This window comes from Macaca fascicularis, chromosome 16 (assembly GCF_037993035.2).
Source record: "Macaca fascicularis isolate 582-1 chromosome 16, T2T-MFA8v1.1".
Taxonomy (NCBI): Eukaryota; Metazoa; Chordata; class Mammalia; order Primates; family Cercopithecidae; genus Macaca; species Macaca fascicularis.
Genome location: NC_088390.1, coordinates 48,021,037 through 48,035,092, shown reverse-complemented (window position 1 = coordinate 48,035,092; position 14,056 = coordinate 48,021,037). Strand labels below are relative to the sequence as shown.

At 44.5% G+C, this 14,056-nt stretch overlaps 1 protein-coding gene and 1 non-coding gene across 18 annotated transcripts in view; both read right to left on the bottom strand.

The window, feature by feature from the left end:
• The window catches only part of TEX14 (testis expressed 14, intercellular bridge forming factor), a 137,618-nt gene that overhangs the window by 121,783 nt on the left and 1,779 nt on the right, over positions 1 to 14,056 (bottom strand). The window lies entirely within an intron of this gene.
• Positions 644 to 805, bottom strand: LOC123569626 (U1 spliceosomal RNA). Its single transcript, XR_006693441.1, has one exon. It is a non-coding gene; the product is annotated as a U1 spliceosomal RNA (small nuclear RNA).

Below are 14,056 nucleotides of genomic sequence, written 5' to 3'. Positions count from 1 at the left end.
GCCAACATGGCGAAACCCTGTCTCTACTAAAAAATACAAAAAAGTAGCCAGGCATTGTGGCGGGCACCTGTAATCCCAGCTACTCAGGAGGCTGAGGCAGGAAAATTGCTTGAACTCAGGAGGTAGAGGCTGCTATGAGCCGAGATCAAACCATTGCACTCCAACCTGGGCAACAAGAGGGAAACTCCGTCTCAAAAAAAAAAAAATTAGCCAGCCATGGTGGCACGTGCCTGCATAGCTACTTGGAAGGCTGAGATAGAAGGACTGTTTGAGTCCAGGAGGTCAAGGCTGCTTTGAGCCATGATCAAGCACTACTGTACTCCAGTCTGGGAGACAAGAGCAAGACCCCGTCTCTAAAAATAAAATTGCTTAGAGGAAATCCTTCCTGAGTTTGATTTCCAGTTCATTTGACTCAGTCAACATATATGTGGTACTCACTGTGTACAAAGTTTATGCTGGATTAAGGGAACACAGACAAGAGAAAACACCAAGGAAGCCTGTTACTATCATAGACTAAACAGTAGTACAGCTTCTCACTTCCATGGAAATTTAAAGACACAGTTCACAAGAAACAAGCAAGGAGAAGCCAAAATCGGCCACTTGACAATCACACTGGCTACTTCCCATTTGACAAAGAATAACACAGGGGAAAGCGTGAACACAGTCGCCCACTACCACAAATTAGGCAGCTGAGTCTCCCACATTTGGGGAAATCACAGGGGCCAGCAAACAGAATGCAATGAGTGAAACTCGCCCTGGGAAAACCACCTTTGTGGTCAGGGTATCTTCCCTGATGGGTAAGTGGAAGGCATGGTTGTTGCCTGACATCTCACCCTCAGATTCAAAACACTCTTCACATAGGGTCACTCTCCTTGCATAAGTTCTAGCCTTGCCACTTAGAAGATAGAGACTTTTCCAAAGTTTAAGAGCCAGAAATGGCCGGGCGCAGTGGCTCACACCTGTAATCCCAGCACTTTGGGAGGCTGAAACGGGCAGATCACAAGGTCAGGAGTGATCTGAGACTAGCCTGGCCAATATGGTGAAACCTCATCTCTACTAAAAATACAAAAATTAGCCTGGTATGGTGGCGGTGCCTGTAAGCCCAGCTACTCAGGAGCCTAAGGCAGGAGAATTGCTTGAACCTGGTAGGCAGAGCTTGCAGTGAGCAGATATCGCGCCATTGCATTCCAGTCTGGGTGACACAGCGAGACTCCAACTCAAGAAAAAAAAAAAAAAAAAAAAAAGGAAGTTTTCAGATGTGATTGATTTAAGATGAAAAGCTTATCCAGATGGGCCTAATGTAATCACAGGGTCCTTAACAGAAGGACACTGGGAAGACAGTGTGGCGATTCCTCAAGGATCTAGAACTAGAAATATGATTTGACCTGCTAATCCCATTACTGGGTATATACCCATAGGATTATAAATCGTGCTACTTTAAAGACACATGCACATGTATGTTTACTGTGGCACTATTCACAATAGCAAAGACTTGGAACCAACCCAAATGTCCATCAACGATAGACTGGATAAGAAAATGTGACACATATACAACATGGAATACTATGCAGCCACAAAAAAAGGATGAGTTCATGTCCTTTGTAGGGACATGGATGAAACCAGAAACCATAATTCTGAGCAAACTATCGCAAGGACAGAAAACCAAACACCGCACGTTCTGATAGGTGGGAACAGAACAATGAGAACACTGGACACAGGGCAGGGAACATCACACACTGGGGCCTGTCATGGGGTGGGGGAATGGGGGAAGGATAGAATTAGGAGAAATACTTAACGTAAATGACGAATTAATGGATGCAGCAAATCAACATGGCACATATATACATATGTAACAAACCAGCACATTGTGCACATGTACCCTAGAACTTAAAGTATAATAATAATAATAATAATAATAAAAAGAGAAGGACACTGCAGCCGGGCACCGTGGCTCACACCTGTAATCCCAGCACTTTGGGAGGCTGAGGCAGGTAAATCACCTGAGGTTAGGAGTGCGAGACCAGCCTGGCCAACATGGTGAAACCCCATCTCTACTAAAAATACAAAAATTAGCTGGGCGTGGTGGCGCATGCCTGTAATCCCAGCTACTCAGGAGGCTGAGGCAGGAGAATCCCTTGAACCCTTGAGGCTGAGGTTGCTGTGAGCTGAGATCACTCCATTGCACTCCAGCCTGGGCTATGAGAGCTACTCAGGAGGCTGAGGCAGGAGAATCCCTTGAACCCTTGAGGCTGAGGTTGCTGTGAGCTGAGATCACTCCATTGCACTCCAGCCTGGGCTACGAGAGCAAAACTCGGTCTCCAAGAAAAAAAAAAAAGCAGAAGGACTCTGGGGGTTCACAAAAATATATAAAGACAGAAGAAAAGTCAGAAGATGCTAAATTGTTAGCTTTGAAAAGGAAAGGGCTACAAACAAGAAAAATGTGAAGGTAACACTCCCTTAGAGCCTCCAGAAAATTGGCCATTCAGACATCAATCTCTGGGTATTCCAAAACAAGAATTATGACATAACACGAGATTACAACACAATACAGGAGAACCTAAGAAGTAAAGATACAAGGAACGTTTTTCACAAACAAGCCAGAACACGAAAGAGTACAAATACAGTCCTCACTACCACAAGTTAGACACACATCCACGGTACAACACACAAGCAATCATTTCGGGAAAACCACTTTTGTAATCATGGTAGTTGCTCTGCTGGGAAAACGTAAGTCCTGCGACCTGCCTGGGAGCTAACCCTTAGATTCAAACCACTCTAAATATAGGGTCATTTTTCTCATGTGCTCTTCAGACCCCCTAATTTCTGAAATAAAGACTTTTTTCCAAATTACAATAATCCAGCAGCTATATTTTTAATATCTGGCTATTCAAAATCTTAGGAAATATAAGCCTAGGGTACAAATAGCCAGCAGTCACTGCGCTTATCTACATACTCCACACCCCTTTTTTTTTTTTTTTTTTTTTTTTTTTTTGAGACGGAGTCTCGCTCTGCCGCCCAGGCTGGAGTGCAGTGGCCGGATCTCAGCTCACTGCAAGCTCCGCCATTCTCCTGCCTTAGCCTCCCGAGTAGCTGGGACTACAGGCGCCCGCCACCTCGCCCGGCTAGTTTTTTGTATTTTTTAGTAGAGACGGGGTTTCACCGGGTTAGCCAGGATGGTCTCGATCTCCTGACCTTGTGATCCGCCCGTCTCGGCCTCCCAAAGTGCTGGGATTACAGCCTTGAGCCACCGCGCCCGGCACTCCACACCCCTTTTGATGATCTTATTCAGCATGTCCTTTCCTAGTATGTTTGGTGACATAACTGACATAAAACTCAAAAATGCTCTACAGATTAAAAGATAAATAACGTAAACTAGCTCCTGCCTTTAAGGGTTTGGCGCTAATGATGTCACTATGGCGTCTTTTCTCTTTTTTTTTCCCCTCCCAGAGACAAAGTCTTGCTTTGTTGCCCAGGCTGGGGTGCAGTAATTATCGAACTTCTGGCCTCAGGGGATCCTCCAGCTTCAGCCTTCCCCAGCAGCTGTGAAAACAGGCGTGCACTGGTTTCTTGCACAGTTAAACAAGTTCCTATGCACGTAACCTGAATAAGTTTGAAAACATGAAATTTGGTAAAATTATTTCTGAAAATCCAGTCTACATATCTGAAAATCCAATCTCCGTATAGGTTACCTACCAGTCCAAATTGTCATGCTTACGTACAAAATGCTGTCTTTCAAACATACAGCAAAGGATCAATCTTACTTGAAAGATCAATTGCACAACGCTAATTCTAATTTTGAATGAAGCAGGCTGGAAGCTGTGGCTCCTGCCTGTAATCCCAGCACTTTGGGAGGCTGATGCTGGCGGATCACTTGAGGTCAGAAATTCGAGACCAGCCTGGCCAACATGGTACAACCCTATCTCTAATAAAAATACAAAAGTCAGCCGGGAGTGATGGCAGGCACCTGTAATCCCAGCTACTCAGGAGGCAGGAGAATCTATTGAACCTAGGAGGTGGAGGTTGCAGTGAGCCGAGATCACGCCACTGCACTCTTGCCTGGGCGACAGAGCGAGACGCCATCTCAAAAAAAACCCCACAAAAACAAAAACAAAAACAAAAAACCAAATTAGAATTGGAGTTTCAGAGTTAACAGTGTTCTTCAATTGTCTTTCCAAGATCACACTAGAATCACCCTAATTTCCCACATCTTTTATCTTACAGAATGACTCTTCTGGTATCTTCTCCTCTGCCAAAATAAATTAGCCAGAGTTTACAACTTCTTTTCCCTTGTCTCTGACTTCAAGCTCACAGTTTTCCATCTTTACAACAGGAAGAAATAATGCTGTTTTAAAAAATCTTGGGCCGGGCACAGTGGCTCACACCTGTAATCCCAGCACTTTGGGAGGCTGAGGTGGGTGGATCACCTGAGGTCAGGAGTTCAAGACCAGCCTAGCCAACATGGCGAAACCCTCTACTAAAAATAAAAAAAATTAGCCAGGCATGGTGGTGGGCGCCTGTAATCCCAGGTACTCAGGAGGCTGAGACAGGAGAATTGCTTGAACCCAGGAGGCAGAGGCTGCAGTGAGCCGAGATCGTGCCATTGAACTCCAGCCTGAGTGACAAGAAACTCTGTCTCTATGATAAATAAATAAAAATCTTGATAAACAAGCAACAACTGAGAACATAGAGGTGTCTTAGATGGGGAGAAAAATAATATTGGGACAAGGAGGTAGGGGATTCTGTGATGCAAGCAGACACGTGTTCTCAAGTCTGATGTTCTGACAGTCTATTAATTTTTATATATATTTCAAAGAAGTATTATGTAATATATATATGTACACATATATGTATATGTATGCTCTATAAATGATCAACATTTTGTTTTGTCAAATAAAACACACTTTGAAATCTGGTTGGAGGGCTGGTCGTGGTGGCTCACACCTGTAATCCCAGTACTGTGGGAGGCCGAGGCAGGTGGATCATTTGAGGCCAGGAGTTCAAGACTAGCCTGGCAAACATGGTGAAACCCTGTCTCTACTAAAAACACAAAAATATCTGGTGGTGCGCGTCTGTCATCCTAGCTACTCAGGAGGCTGAGGCAAGAGAATCGCTTGAACCCGGGAGGCAGAGGTTGCAGTGAGCTAAGATCGTGCCATTGAACGCCAGCCTGGGTGATAGTGGGAAACTCTTGTCTCAAACAGAAAAGCAAAAAGAAATCTGGTGGAACAACTCATGTAAGGGAAAAGGTGATGTATGTGAACTATACTGCTGTTACCACTAAACAGTTCTTAAACAACCAAAATGCCAGTTTCAGAAGATTTGTGACTAGCAGTGCCTTCTTCAGGCTATTGTACAGCGGCACCATCACAGCTTACTGCAGCCTTGATCCCCAGGGGTCAAGTGATCCTCCCACCTGAGTGTCCTGAGTAGCTGGGACTGCAGACACACACTACCATGTCTGGCTAATTTTTGTACTTTTTGTAGAGAGGGAGTTTCACCATGTTGCCCAGGCCAGGCTCAAACTCCTGGGCTCAAGCAGTTGACCCATCTCTGCCTCCCAAACAGGTGGGATGAGAGGCATGGAACCACCATGCCCAGGCCACGGAGTGTTTCTTTCTTTCTTTCTTTCTCTCTCTCTCTCTTTCTTTCTTTCTTTCTCTCTCTCTCTCTCTTTCTCTCTTCCTTTCTTTCCTTTCTTTCCTTCTTTCTTTCTTTTCCTTCCTTCCTTCCTTTCTTTCTTTCTTTTTTGAGACAGAGTCTTGCTGTGTCGTCTATAGAGTGCAGTGGCACCATCTTGGCTCACTGCAACATCTGCCTCCCGGGTTCAAACAGTTCTCCTGCCTCAGCCTCCTGAGTAGCTGGGATTACAAGTATGTGCCACGATGCCCAGCTAGTTTTTATATTTTTGGTAGAGACGGGTTTTTGCCACATTGGCGAGGCTGGTCTTGAACTCCTGACCTCAAATGATCCACCTGCCTCAGCCTCCCAAAGTACTGGGATTACAGGTGTGAGCCACCGCGACCACTCCTCCAACCAGATTTCAAAGTGTGTTTTATTTCACAAAACAAAATGTTGATAATTTATAGGCCCACCTCAGCCTCCCAAAGTGCCGGGATTACAGGCGTGAGCCACCATGCCCGGCTGCCCAGCCTACAGAGTCTTAAGTGGCCCGTGAATCCTCACAAGTCCCAGTTTCAATATTTCACAAAAATTTCACTGTTACTGGCCTAGTTATCAAAATATCTATTTAGGGGAGTCAGCCTTAGGCAAAAAGATGTCTGTCCTCCACTGTCTTGTAACTCTAAGCAAGTTACAAAAAATGCTACTGTTACAATCCTCACAGAGGCCCTGCATACCATAATACCCTTTGAGAAGAGCCACATTTCTTTGATTAGAAAAAAATGAGGAGCTGGGTGTCGTAGCTCACACCTATAATCCCAGCACTTTGAGAGGCCAAGTTTGCAGCGTGCTGAGATCACACCATTGCACTCCAGCCTGGGCGACAGGGCGAGACTCCGTCTCAAAAAAAAGAAAAAAAAAGACAAAAATGAGGAAAGACTGAGCACGGTGGCTTATGCCTGTAATCCCAGCACTTTGGGAGGCTGAGGCTGCTGGATCACTTGAGGTCAGGAGTTCAAGACCAGCCTGGACAACATAGCGGAACCCCATCTCTACTAAAGATATAAAAATAAGCCAGGCATGGTGGCACATGTCTGTAATCCCAGCTACTGGGGAGGCTGAGGCAGGAGAATTGCTTGAACCTGGGAGGTGGAGGTTGCAGTGAGCTGAGATCATGCCACTGCACTCCAGCTTGAGTGACAAAGCAAGACTCCGTCTCAAAAAAAAAAAAAAGAGGAAATATGTTTGTTAAATACTAATATAAGTAAACATATAAAATCTTTATAAACTGCATCTAGTACATTATTAAGAGACACAATTGGCCAGGCGCGGTGGTTTACACCTCTAATCCCAGCACTTTGGGAGGCTGAGGCAGGCGGATCACCTGAGGTCAGGAGTTCGAGACCAGCCTGGTCAACATGGTGAAACCCTGTCTCTACTAAAAATACAAAAATTAGCCGGGTATAGTGGCTCATGCCGGTAATCCCAGCTACTCAGGAGGCTGAGGCAGGAGAATTGCTTGAACCTGGAAGGTGGAGGTTGCAGTGAGCTGAGATCATGCCACTGCACTCCAGCCTGGGCAACAGAGCAAGACTCTGGCTCAAAAAAAAAAAAAAGAGACACTTGGCCGTGTGGAGTGGCTCCCGCCTGTAATCCCAGCACTTTGGGAAGCCGAAGCAGGCAGATCACGAGGTCAAGAGATTGAGACTATCCTGGCCAACATGGTGAAACCCCATCTCTACTAAAAATACAAAAATTAGTTGGACGTGGTGGCGCATCCCTGTCATCCCAGCTACTCAGGAGGCTGAGGCAGGAGAACTGCTTGAAGCCGGGAGGTGGAGGCTGCAGTGAGCCGAGATGGCACCCCTGCACTCCAGCCTGGTGACAGAGCGAGACTCCGTCTCCAAAAAAAAAAAAAAAAAAAAAAAAATTAAATAAATGAGACACAATTACTCAAGAGGTTTTATTCCAGGACTATAGGACCTACATATATAAAAGTATATGATAAGGGTAGCATTTCATATAGATAGGGAAGGAACTGATTATTTCAAAGACTGCTCCAAAAATTAGGTCACAACTGGAAAGAAAAAAAAAAATGCTTCTGCTGGGCATGGTGGCCAAGGTGGGTGGATCACCTGAGGTCAGGAGCATGAGACCAGCCTGAGCAATATGATGAAATCCTGTCTACTAAAAATACAAAAATTACCTAGGCGTGGTGGTAGGTGCCTGTAATCCCAGCTACCCAGGAGGCTGATACAGGAGAATCGCTTGAACATGGGAGGTAGAGGTTGGAGTGAACTGAGATCACACCATTGCACTCCAGCGTGGGCAACAAGAGTGCAACTCGGTCTAAAAAAAAAAAAAAAAATTGCTTCCATATTAGCCAGGCATGGTGACACAGGCCTGGAATCCCAGCTACTCTGGAGGCTGAGGCAGAAGAATCACTTGAACCAGGGAGGCAATGGTGGCAGTGAGCAGAGATCGTGCCATTGCACTCAAGCCTGGGTGACAGAGTGAGACCCTGTCTCAAAAATAAATAAATAAATAAAAAGTTTCCTTCCTCCTACCATTTATTTTTTTAAAAATCATATAGATTAATAGGGGGGCAGAGGTGAGCAGATCACCTGAGGTCAGGAGTTCGAGACCAGCCTGGCCAATATGGCAAAACCCTGTCTCTACTAAAAATACAAAAATAAGCTGGTGTCTCACGCCTGTAATCTCAGCTACTCAAGAGGCCGTGGCATGAGAATTGCTTGAACCCTCAAGACAGAGGTTGCAGCAAGCAGAAATCATGCCTAGGTGACAGAGCAAAACTCAATCTAAAAAAAAAATCATATAAATTAAAATTTCAAATGTTGAAGGAATGGGTCGTTAGAAAATAAAATAAAAAAATAAAAAAGATTCACATGTAGATCTAAACCATATGTAGAAATAATACAAATGAAAAATCCATTTATAATTTTGTATAGACCTTCTAAACATGTTACCAAAGTCAGAATACAAAAATTGAATACTTTAGATTTGGCCTAGTTTTGAAGGACCTGTTTTGAAGCACTTTGGGAGGCCAAGGTGGGTGGATCACTTGAGGTCAGGAGTTCAAGACTAGACTAGCCAACACGGCAAAACCATGTCTCTACTAAAAATACAAAAATTAGCCAGGCGTGGTGGCAGGCGCCTGTAATCCCAGCTACTTGGGAGGCTGGGCAGGAGAATCGCTTGAGCCTGGGAGGCGGAGATTGCAGTGAGCCGAGATTGCACCACTGCACTCCAGCCTGGGCAACAGAGCAAGATTCGGTGTCAAAAAAAAAAAAAAAAAGGAATTTCAGATTTGACAGATAAATAGTTAATTAGGTGAAGGAGGGAGAGGTAATATTATAGACATCTGCAAACACTGTTGAGGGATGAGGCCTAGCATACACAAGGAACTAAGAAAAGGGCAAAGTAGCAGGAGTATAGGAAGCAAATGGGAGAGAGGAAAAGGAAGAAGCTAAAGAGGAAAAACAGGGGCCAAAACATGCAAGGCTTTTTTTAAGCCTTATTAGGAAATTTGGTCTTTATCCTAAGAGCAAAATAAGATGCGGTGCAGTGCCTCATGCCTGTAATCCCAGCACTTTGGGAGGCTGAGGTGGGTGGATCACCTGAGGTCAGGAGTTCAAGATCAGGCTGACCAACATGGGGAAACACTGTCTCTACTAAAAAATATATAAAAATTAGCTGGGTGTGGTGGTGTGCACCTGTAATCCCAGCTACTCAGTAGGCTGAGGCAGGACAATCACTTGAACCTGGGAGGTCGAGGTTGCAGTGAGCTGAGGTCACACCACTGCACTCCTGCCTGGGCGACAGGGCAAGACTCCGTCTCAAAAAAAAAAAAAAAAAAGAGCAAAATAAGGAGTGACATAACTGAAATGTACTGTAAAAAGATCATGCCAGGACGACCATGGTGTCTTGCACCTGTAATCCCAGAACTTTGGGAGGCTGAGGCAGAAGGATGACTTGTAAAACCAGTCTGGGCAATACCTTGTCTTTACAAAAAATTTTAAAAATTAGCTAGGCACAGTGGCATGTGCCTGTTAGTCTCAGCTTCTTAGGAGGCAAAGGCAGAAGTACCTCTTCCTTGAGCCCAGGAGTTAAAGGTTGCAATGAGATATGATCATGCCACTGCACTCCATGACTGGAGTGCAGTGAACATGCAGAGTGAAAGGTAAGGAGGTGTCAAGGATGATTCTAGGTTTATGGTTTATGCAGATGGAAGGATGGATATGTGGTTCATGGAGGCAGGAAATGCAGGAAGAGGGCAAGGTTCTGGGAGTGGGGTGAAGATAATGAGTTAGATTTAAGATAGGCTGAGTTGGAGGAGACTTTGAATTGTCCGGTAGGCAATTAGATTTTTGTATCTAGAGGACAGAGGGTCAGGGCTAGAAATACAAATTTGAGAGTCACTGCCATGCCCAGGTTATAGAGGATGTGCTTGCAAAAGAAACAGAAAAGCCCAACATGTAGAAAAGAAATCAGAAGTGTGGCATTACAAAAGCCAACTAAGAAGAATGTTTCAAGGAGTCTATGGACAACAAATACATATTGTGCTTCTATTATGTATAAGGTCTTGTAAAATTGATACTGCTACTATATATGGCTGAGGCCTTAAAGAAGGAAGCTTTATCATAACCACCTCTAAAGCTATGCCTTGATTCAGAGGTTTTTTTTTTTTTTTCCCCCTCAGTCTGAACAACATTCACTTCTTTCTCCTATTCCCAAATCCACTTGAACAAGAAAGGTTACCTTTTCTTTTGAGATGCAGTCTCGCTTAATCACCCAGACTAGAGTGCAGTGGCGGAATTTCAGCTCACAGCAACCTCCATCTCTGGGGTTCAAGAGATTCTCCTGCCTTAACCTCCTGAGTAGCTGGGATTACAGACGCCCGCCACCACACCTGTAGGGAGCTGAAGGTCCGTGGGATGTGACCAACTCAGCATTCCACTGGAGGCTCTATGATCAAACAGCAAACTGTTAATCATGAATGCAGGATGTGAACAAACTCATGACTGCTCCTGCTGACAGAAGATTTGCTGGAAGCAATCACTCCCTGGCACTGAGGTTATCTACTGTAACATCTAGAGAATACGTCTTGCAAGCCTACTCTGGACTGAGCAGCTGACCCCTTCTTCCACCCGCCTTCTCACTATCTCTTTTACCTAATAAATACAGAGGGCTGTGTAAAGCTCAGGGCCCTTGTCCACTACAGGCAAGGTGCCCCCTGACCCCTTCTTCCAAATATACTCTTTTGTCTCTTGTCTTTTATTCCCACGTTCGCCCTCCTTTATTCAGCCCATAGGTCCGTGTGGGTTACATAGTGGTGCCCTGATCAGCGACACAATCAGGTGCTCTACACAGACCCGCCTAAGTTTTGTATTTTCAGTACAGACACGGTTTCACCATGTTGGCCAGGCTGGTCTTGAACTTCTGACCTCAAGTGATCCACCCACCTAAGCCTCCCAAAACGCTGGGATTACAGACGTGTGCCACTGCATCCGGCCGTGGTTACCATTTTTTAAAGTTCTATGTTCTTAGGCTAAAAAAAAAATAAACTTCTCCCCAGCTATAACAAAAGTATTCATATTATTCCTCTCCTACATCTCCAGAAACAGCCCAATCAACCTGAAAATGTCTTGTTATTGGAATACTCTGGCAGGTTAACTATAGATATTAGCAGCAATAGCTCCTTCCTACCCTTAGAATTACATCAAGATAGCTACACAAGTCAGAAATGCAACATGCCAGAAATAATAAAGATCCTGATAGATTATAAGCTCCACGAGGGCAGAGAATCTGTCCTGTTTACCCTGTCATCTGGCACAAAACTAGCAATTAATAAGTATTTAATCTTGTTTTAGTGATCCAATCTTCAGAGTGCTAATCCTGAATGGAGACCCCAGTCATAGGACTACTGTGGATCAAGTCAAAGAAAATAAAATATATAAAAGTACTCTACTTCGGCACTTTTACAATTGTAGACTTTGTTTTGTTCTGTTTTTGAGACTGAGTTTTCCTCTTGCTGCCCAGGCTGGAGTACAGTGCCGTGATATCAGCTCACTGCGATCTCTGCCTCTCATGTTCCAGTGATTCTCCTGCCTCAGCCTTCCGAATAGCTGGGATTACAGGCACCCTTCACCACCCTCAGTTAATCTTGTGTTTTTAGTACAGATGGGGTTTTACCACATCGCCCAGGCTGGTCTTGAACTCCTGACCTCAAGTGATCTGCCGGCCTCAGCCTCTTAAAGTACTGGGATTATAGGTGTGGGCCACTGTGTCTGGCCTAATTGTAAACATTTTTAAAAAACATCTTAGCATTAGCATTCTGCTGAGCTAGGTATTCTATAAGGATTTATTCCAACTGAATATGCGCATTAGAATACTGTAAAAACTGAGAAACAGACTCAGATTATGTACCTTTTTTTTGTGATAAGTACTGTATATGTGTTAATTTAATCTTGACCAAACCCCAGGAAATAATACTTTCTACTTGCAGTTGAGGAGACTGAGTAACTTGCTGAAGGTCACATGGTTGGTAACTTCCAAACACGTGATACAAATCCAAATCTGTATGACTCCGCAGCCCATGCTGGTTTGCCCATAGGAATGTCTCTCAAATTTTTTTGAGGTAACCTCAAGTTGCAAGAAAAACCAAAACATATTCCCAGGGGGGTTTGGGAGATTACTGAAGTATCCAGTTTAAGCCTGATGTGTCTCTAAGCTCATACTTTTCTCTTAAATTTTTTTTTTTTCATTTTTTATTTATTTATTTATTTTTGAGACGGAGTCTAGCTCTGTCGCCCAGACTGGAGTGTGGTGGCGCAATCTCAGCTTACTGCAACCTCCGCCTCCCGGGTTCAAGCGATTCTCCTGCCTCAACCTCCCGAGTAGCTGGGACTACAGGCACATGCTACCACACCCAGCTAATTTTTTATATTTTTTAGTAGAGATGGGGTTTCACTGTGTTAGCCAGGATGGTCTCGATCTCCCGACCTCGTGATCCACCCACCTCGGCCTCCCAAAGTGCTGGGATTACAGGCGTGAGCTACTGCACCCGGCTTAAATTTTATTTTTATATTTGCATTTTACCCCCACATTTATTTATATATGTATATTTTATTTATTTTTTTTGAGATGGAGTCTCGCTCTGTCACCCAGGCTGGAGTGCAGTGGCGTGATCTCGACTCACTGCAAGCTCTGCCTCCCAGGTTCACGCCATTCTCCTGCCTCAGCCTCCCAAATAGCTGGGACCACAGGTGCCCACCACCACGCCAAGCTAATTTTTTGTATTTTTAGTAGAGATGGGGTTTCACCGTGTTAGCCAGGATGGTATCAATCTCCTGACTTCGTGATCCACCCACCTCAACCTCCCAAAGTGCTGAGATTACAGGCGTGAGCCACTGTGCCTGGCCAATTTATTTATTTTTAGAAGGACTCTCTCTCTGTTGCCAGGCTGGAGTGCAGTGGCCCGATCTCAGCTAACTGCAACCTCCACCTCCCGGGTTCAAGCTATTCTCCTGCCTCAGCCTCCTGAGTAGCTGGGACTACAGGCACGCATCAGCTAATTTCTGTGTTTTTAGTAGACAAACGGTTTTACTATGTTGGCCAGGATGGTCTTGATCTCTTGACCTCATGATCCACCCACCTCAGCCTCCCAAAGTGCTAGGATTACAGGAGTGAGCCACCGTGCCCGGCCTACCCCACATTTTATTAATGTTTATTTTCTTTTTCAAAATTTTTAATGATTTATCCATACTACACAGACGTAATGTTTGCTTAATATAAACCATTTCAAATGACTTACCAGGTAAATCATTTAACTCTTCCCTCCCTGAAATATTTTTTTGAGAAAAGTGATAATATAAGAAGGTGCACCTTCCATATTTATCCCATAGCTTTGTTTAGTTCCTAGTGCCTGGCTTCAAAAACCTGGATCCCAGTTTGAAAGCATGACTACAAAGCAAATTGCATTAAAGACCTCTTAAGAATGATGATGAAAATTATTATTATAGGCAAGGGCCAGAAGATTTTTGTTTTTTTGAGACTGAGTCTCACTCTATCACCCAGGCTGGAGTGCAGTGGCGTGATCTAGGCTCACTGCAAGCTCCGCCTCCTGGGTTCAGGCCATTCTCCTGCCTCAGCCTCCCAAGTAGCTGGGACTACCAGTGCCCGCCACCATGCCCGGCTAATTTTTTCTATTTTTAGTAGAGATGGGGTTTCACCATGTTAGCCAGGATGGTCTTGATCTCCTGACCTTATGATCCGCAAAAGATATTAACAGCACTTAATTGTATAGCTATAGAGTTGAGTGTGTTTTTGTTTTGTTTTGTTTTTGAGATGGAATCTCACTGTCACCCAGATTGGAGTGGAGTTATGCGATCTCAGCTCACTGCAACCTCGGCCTCCC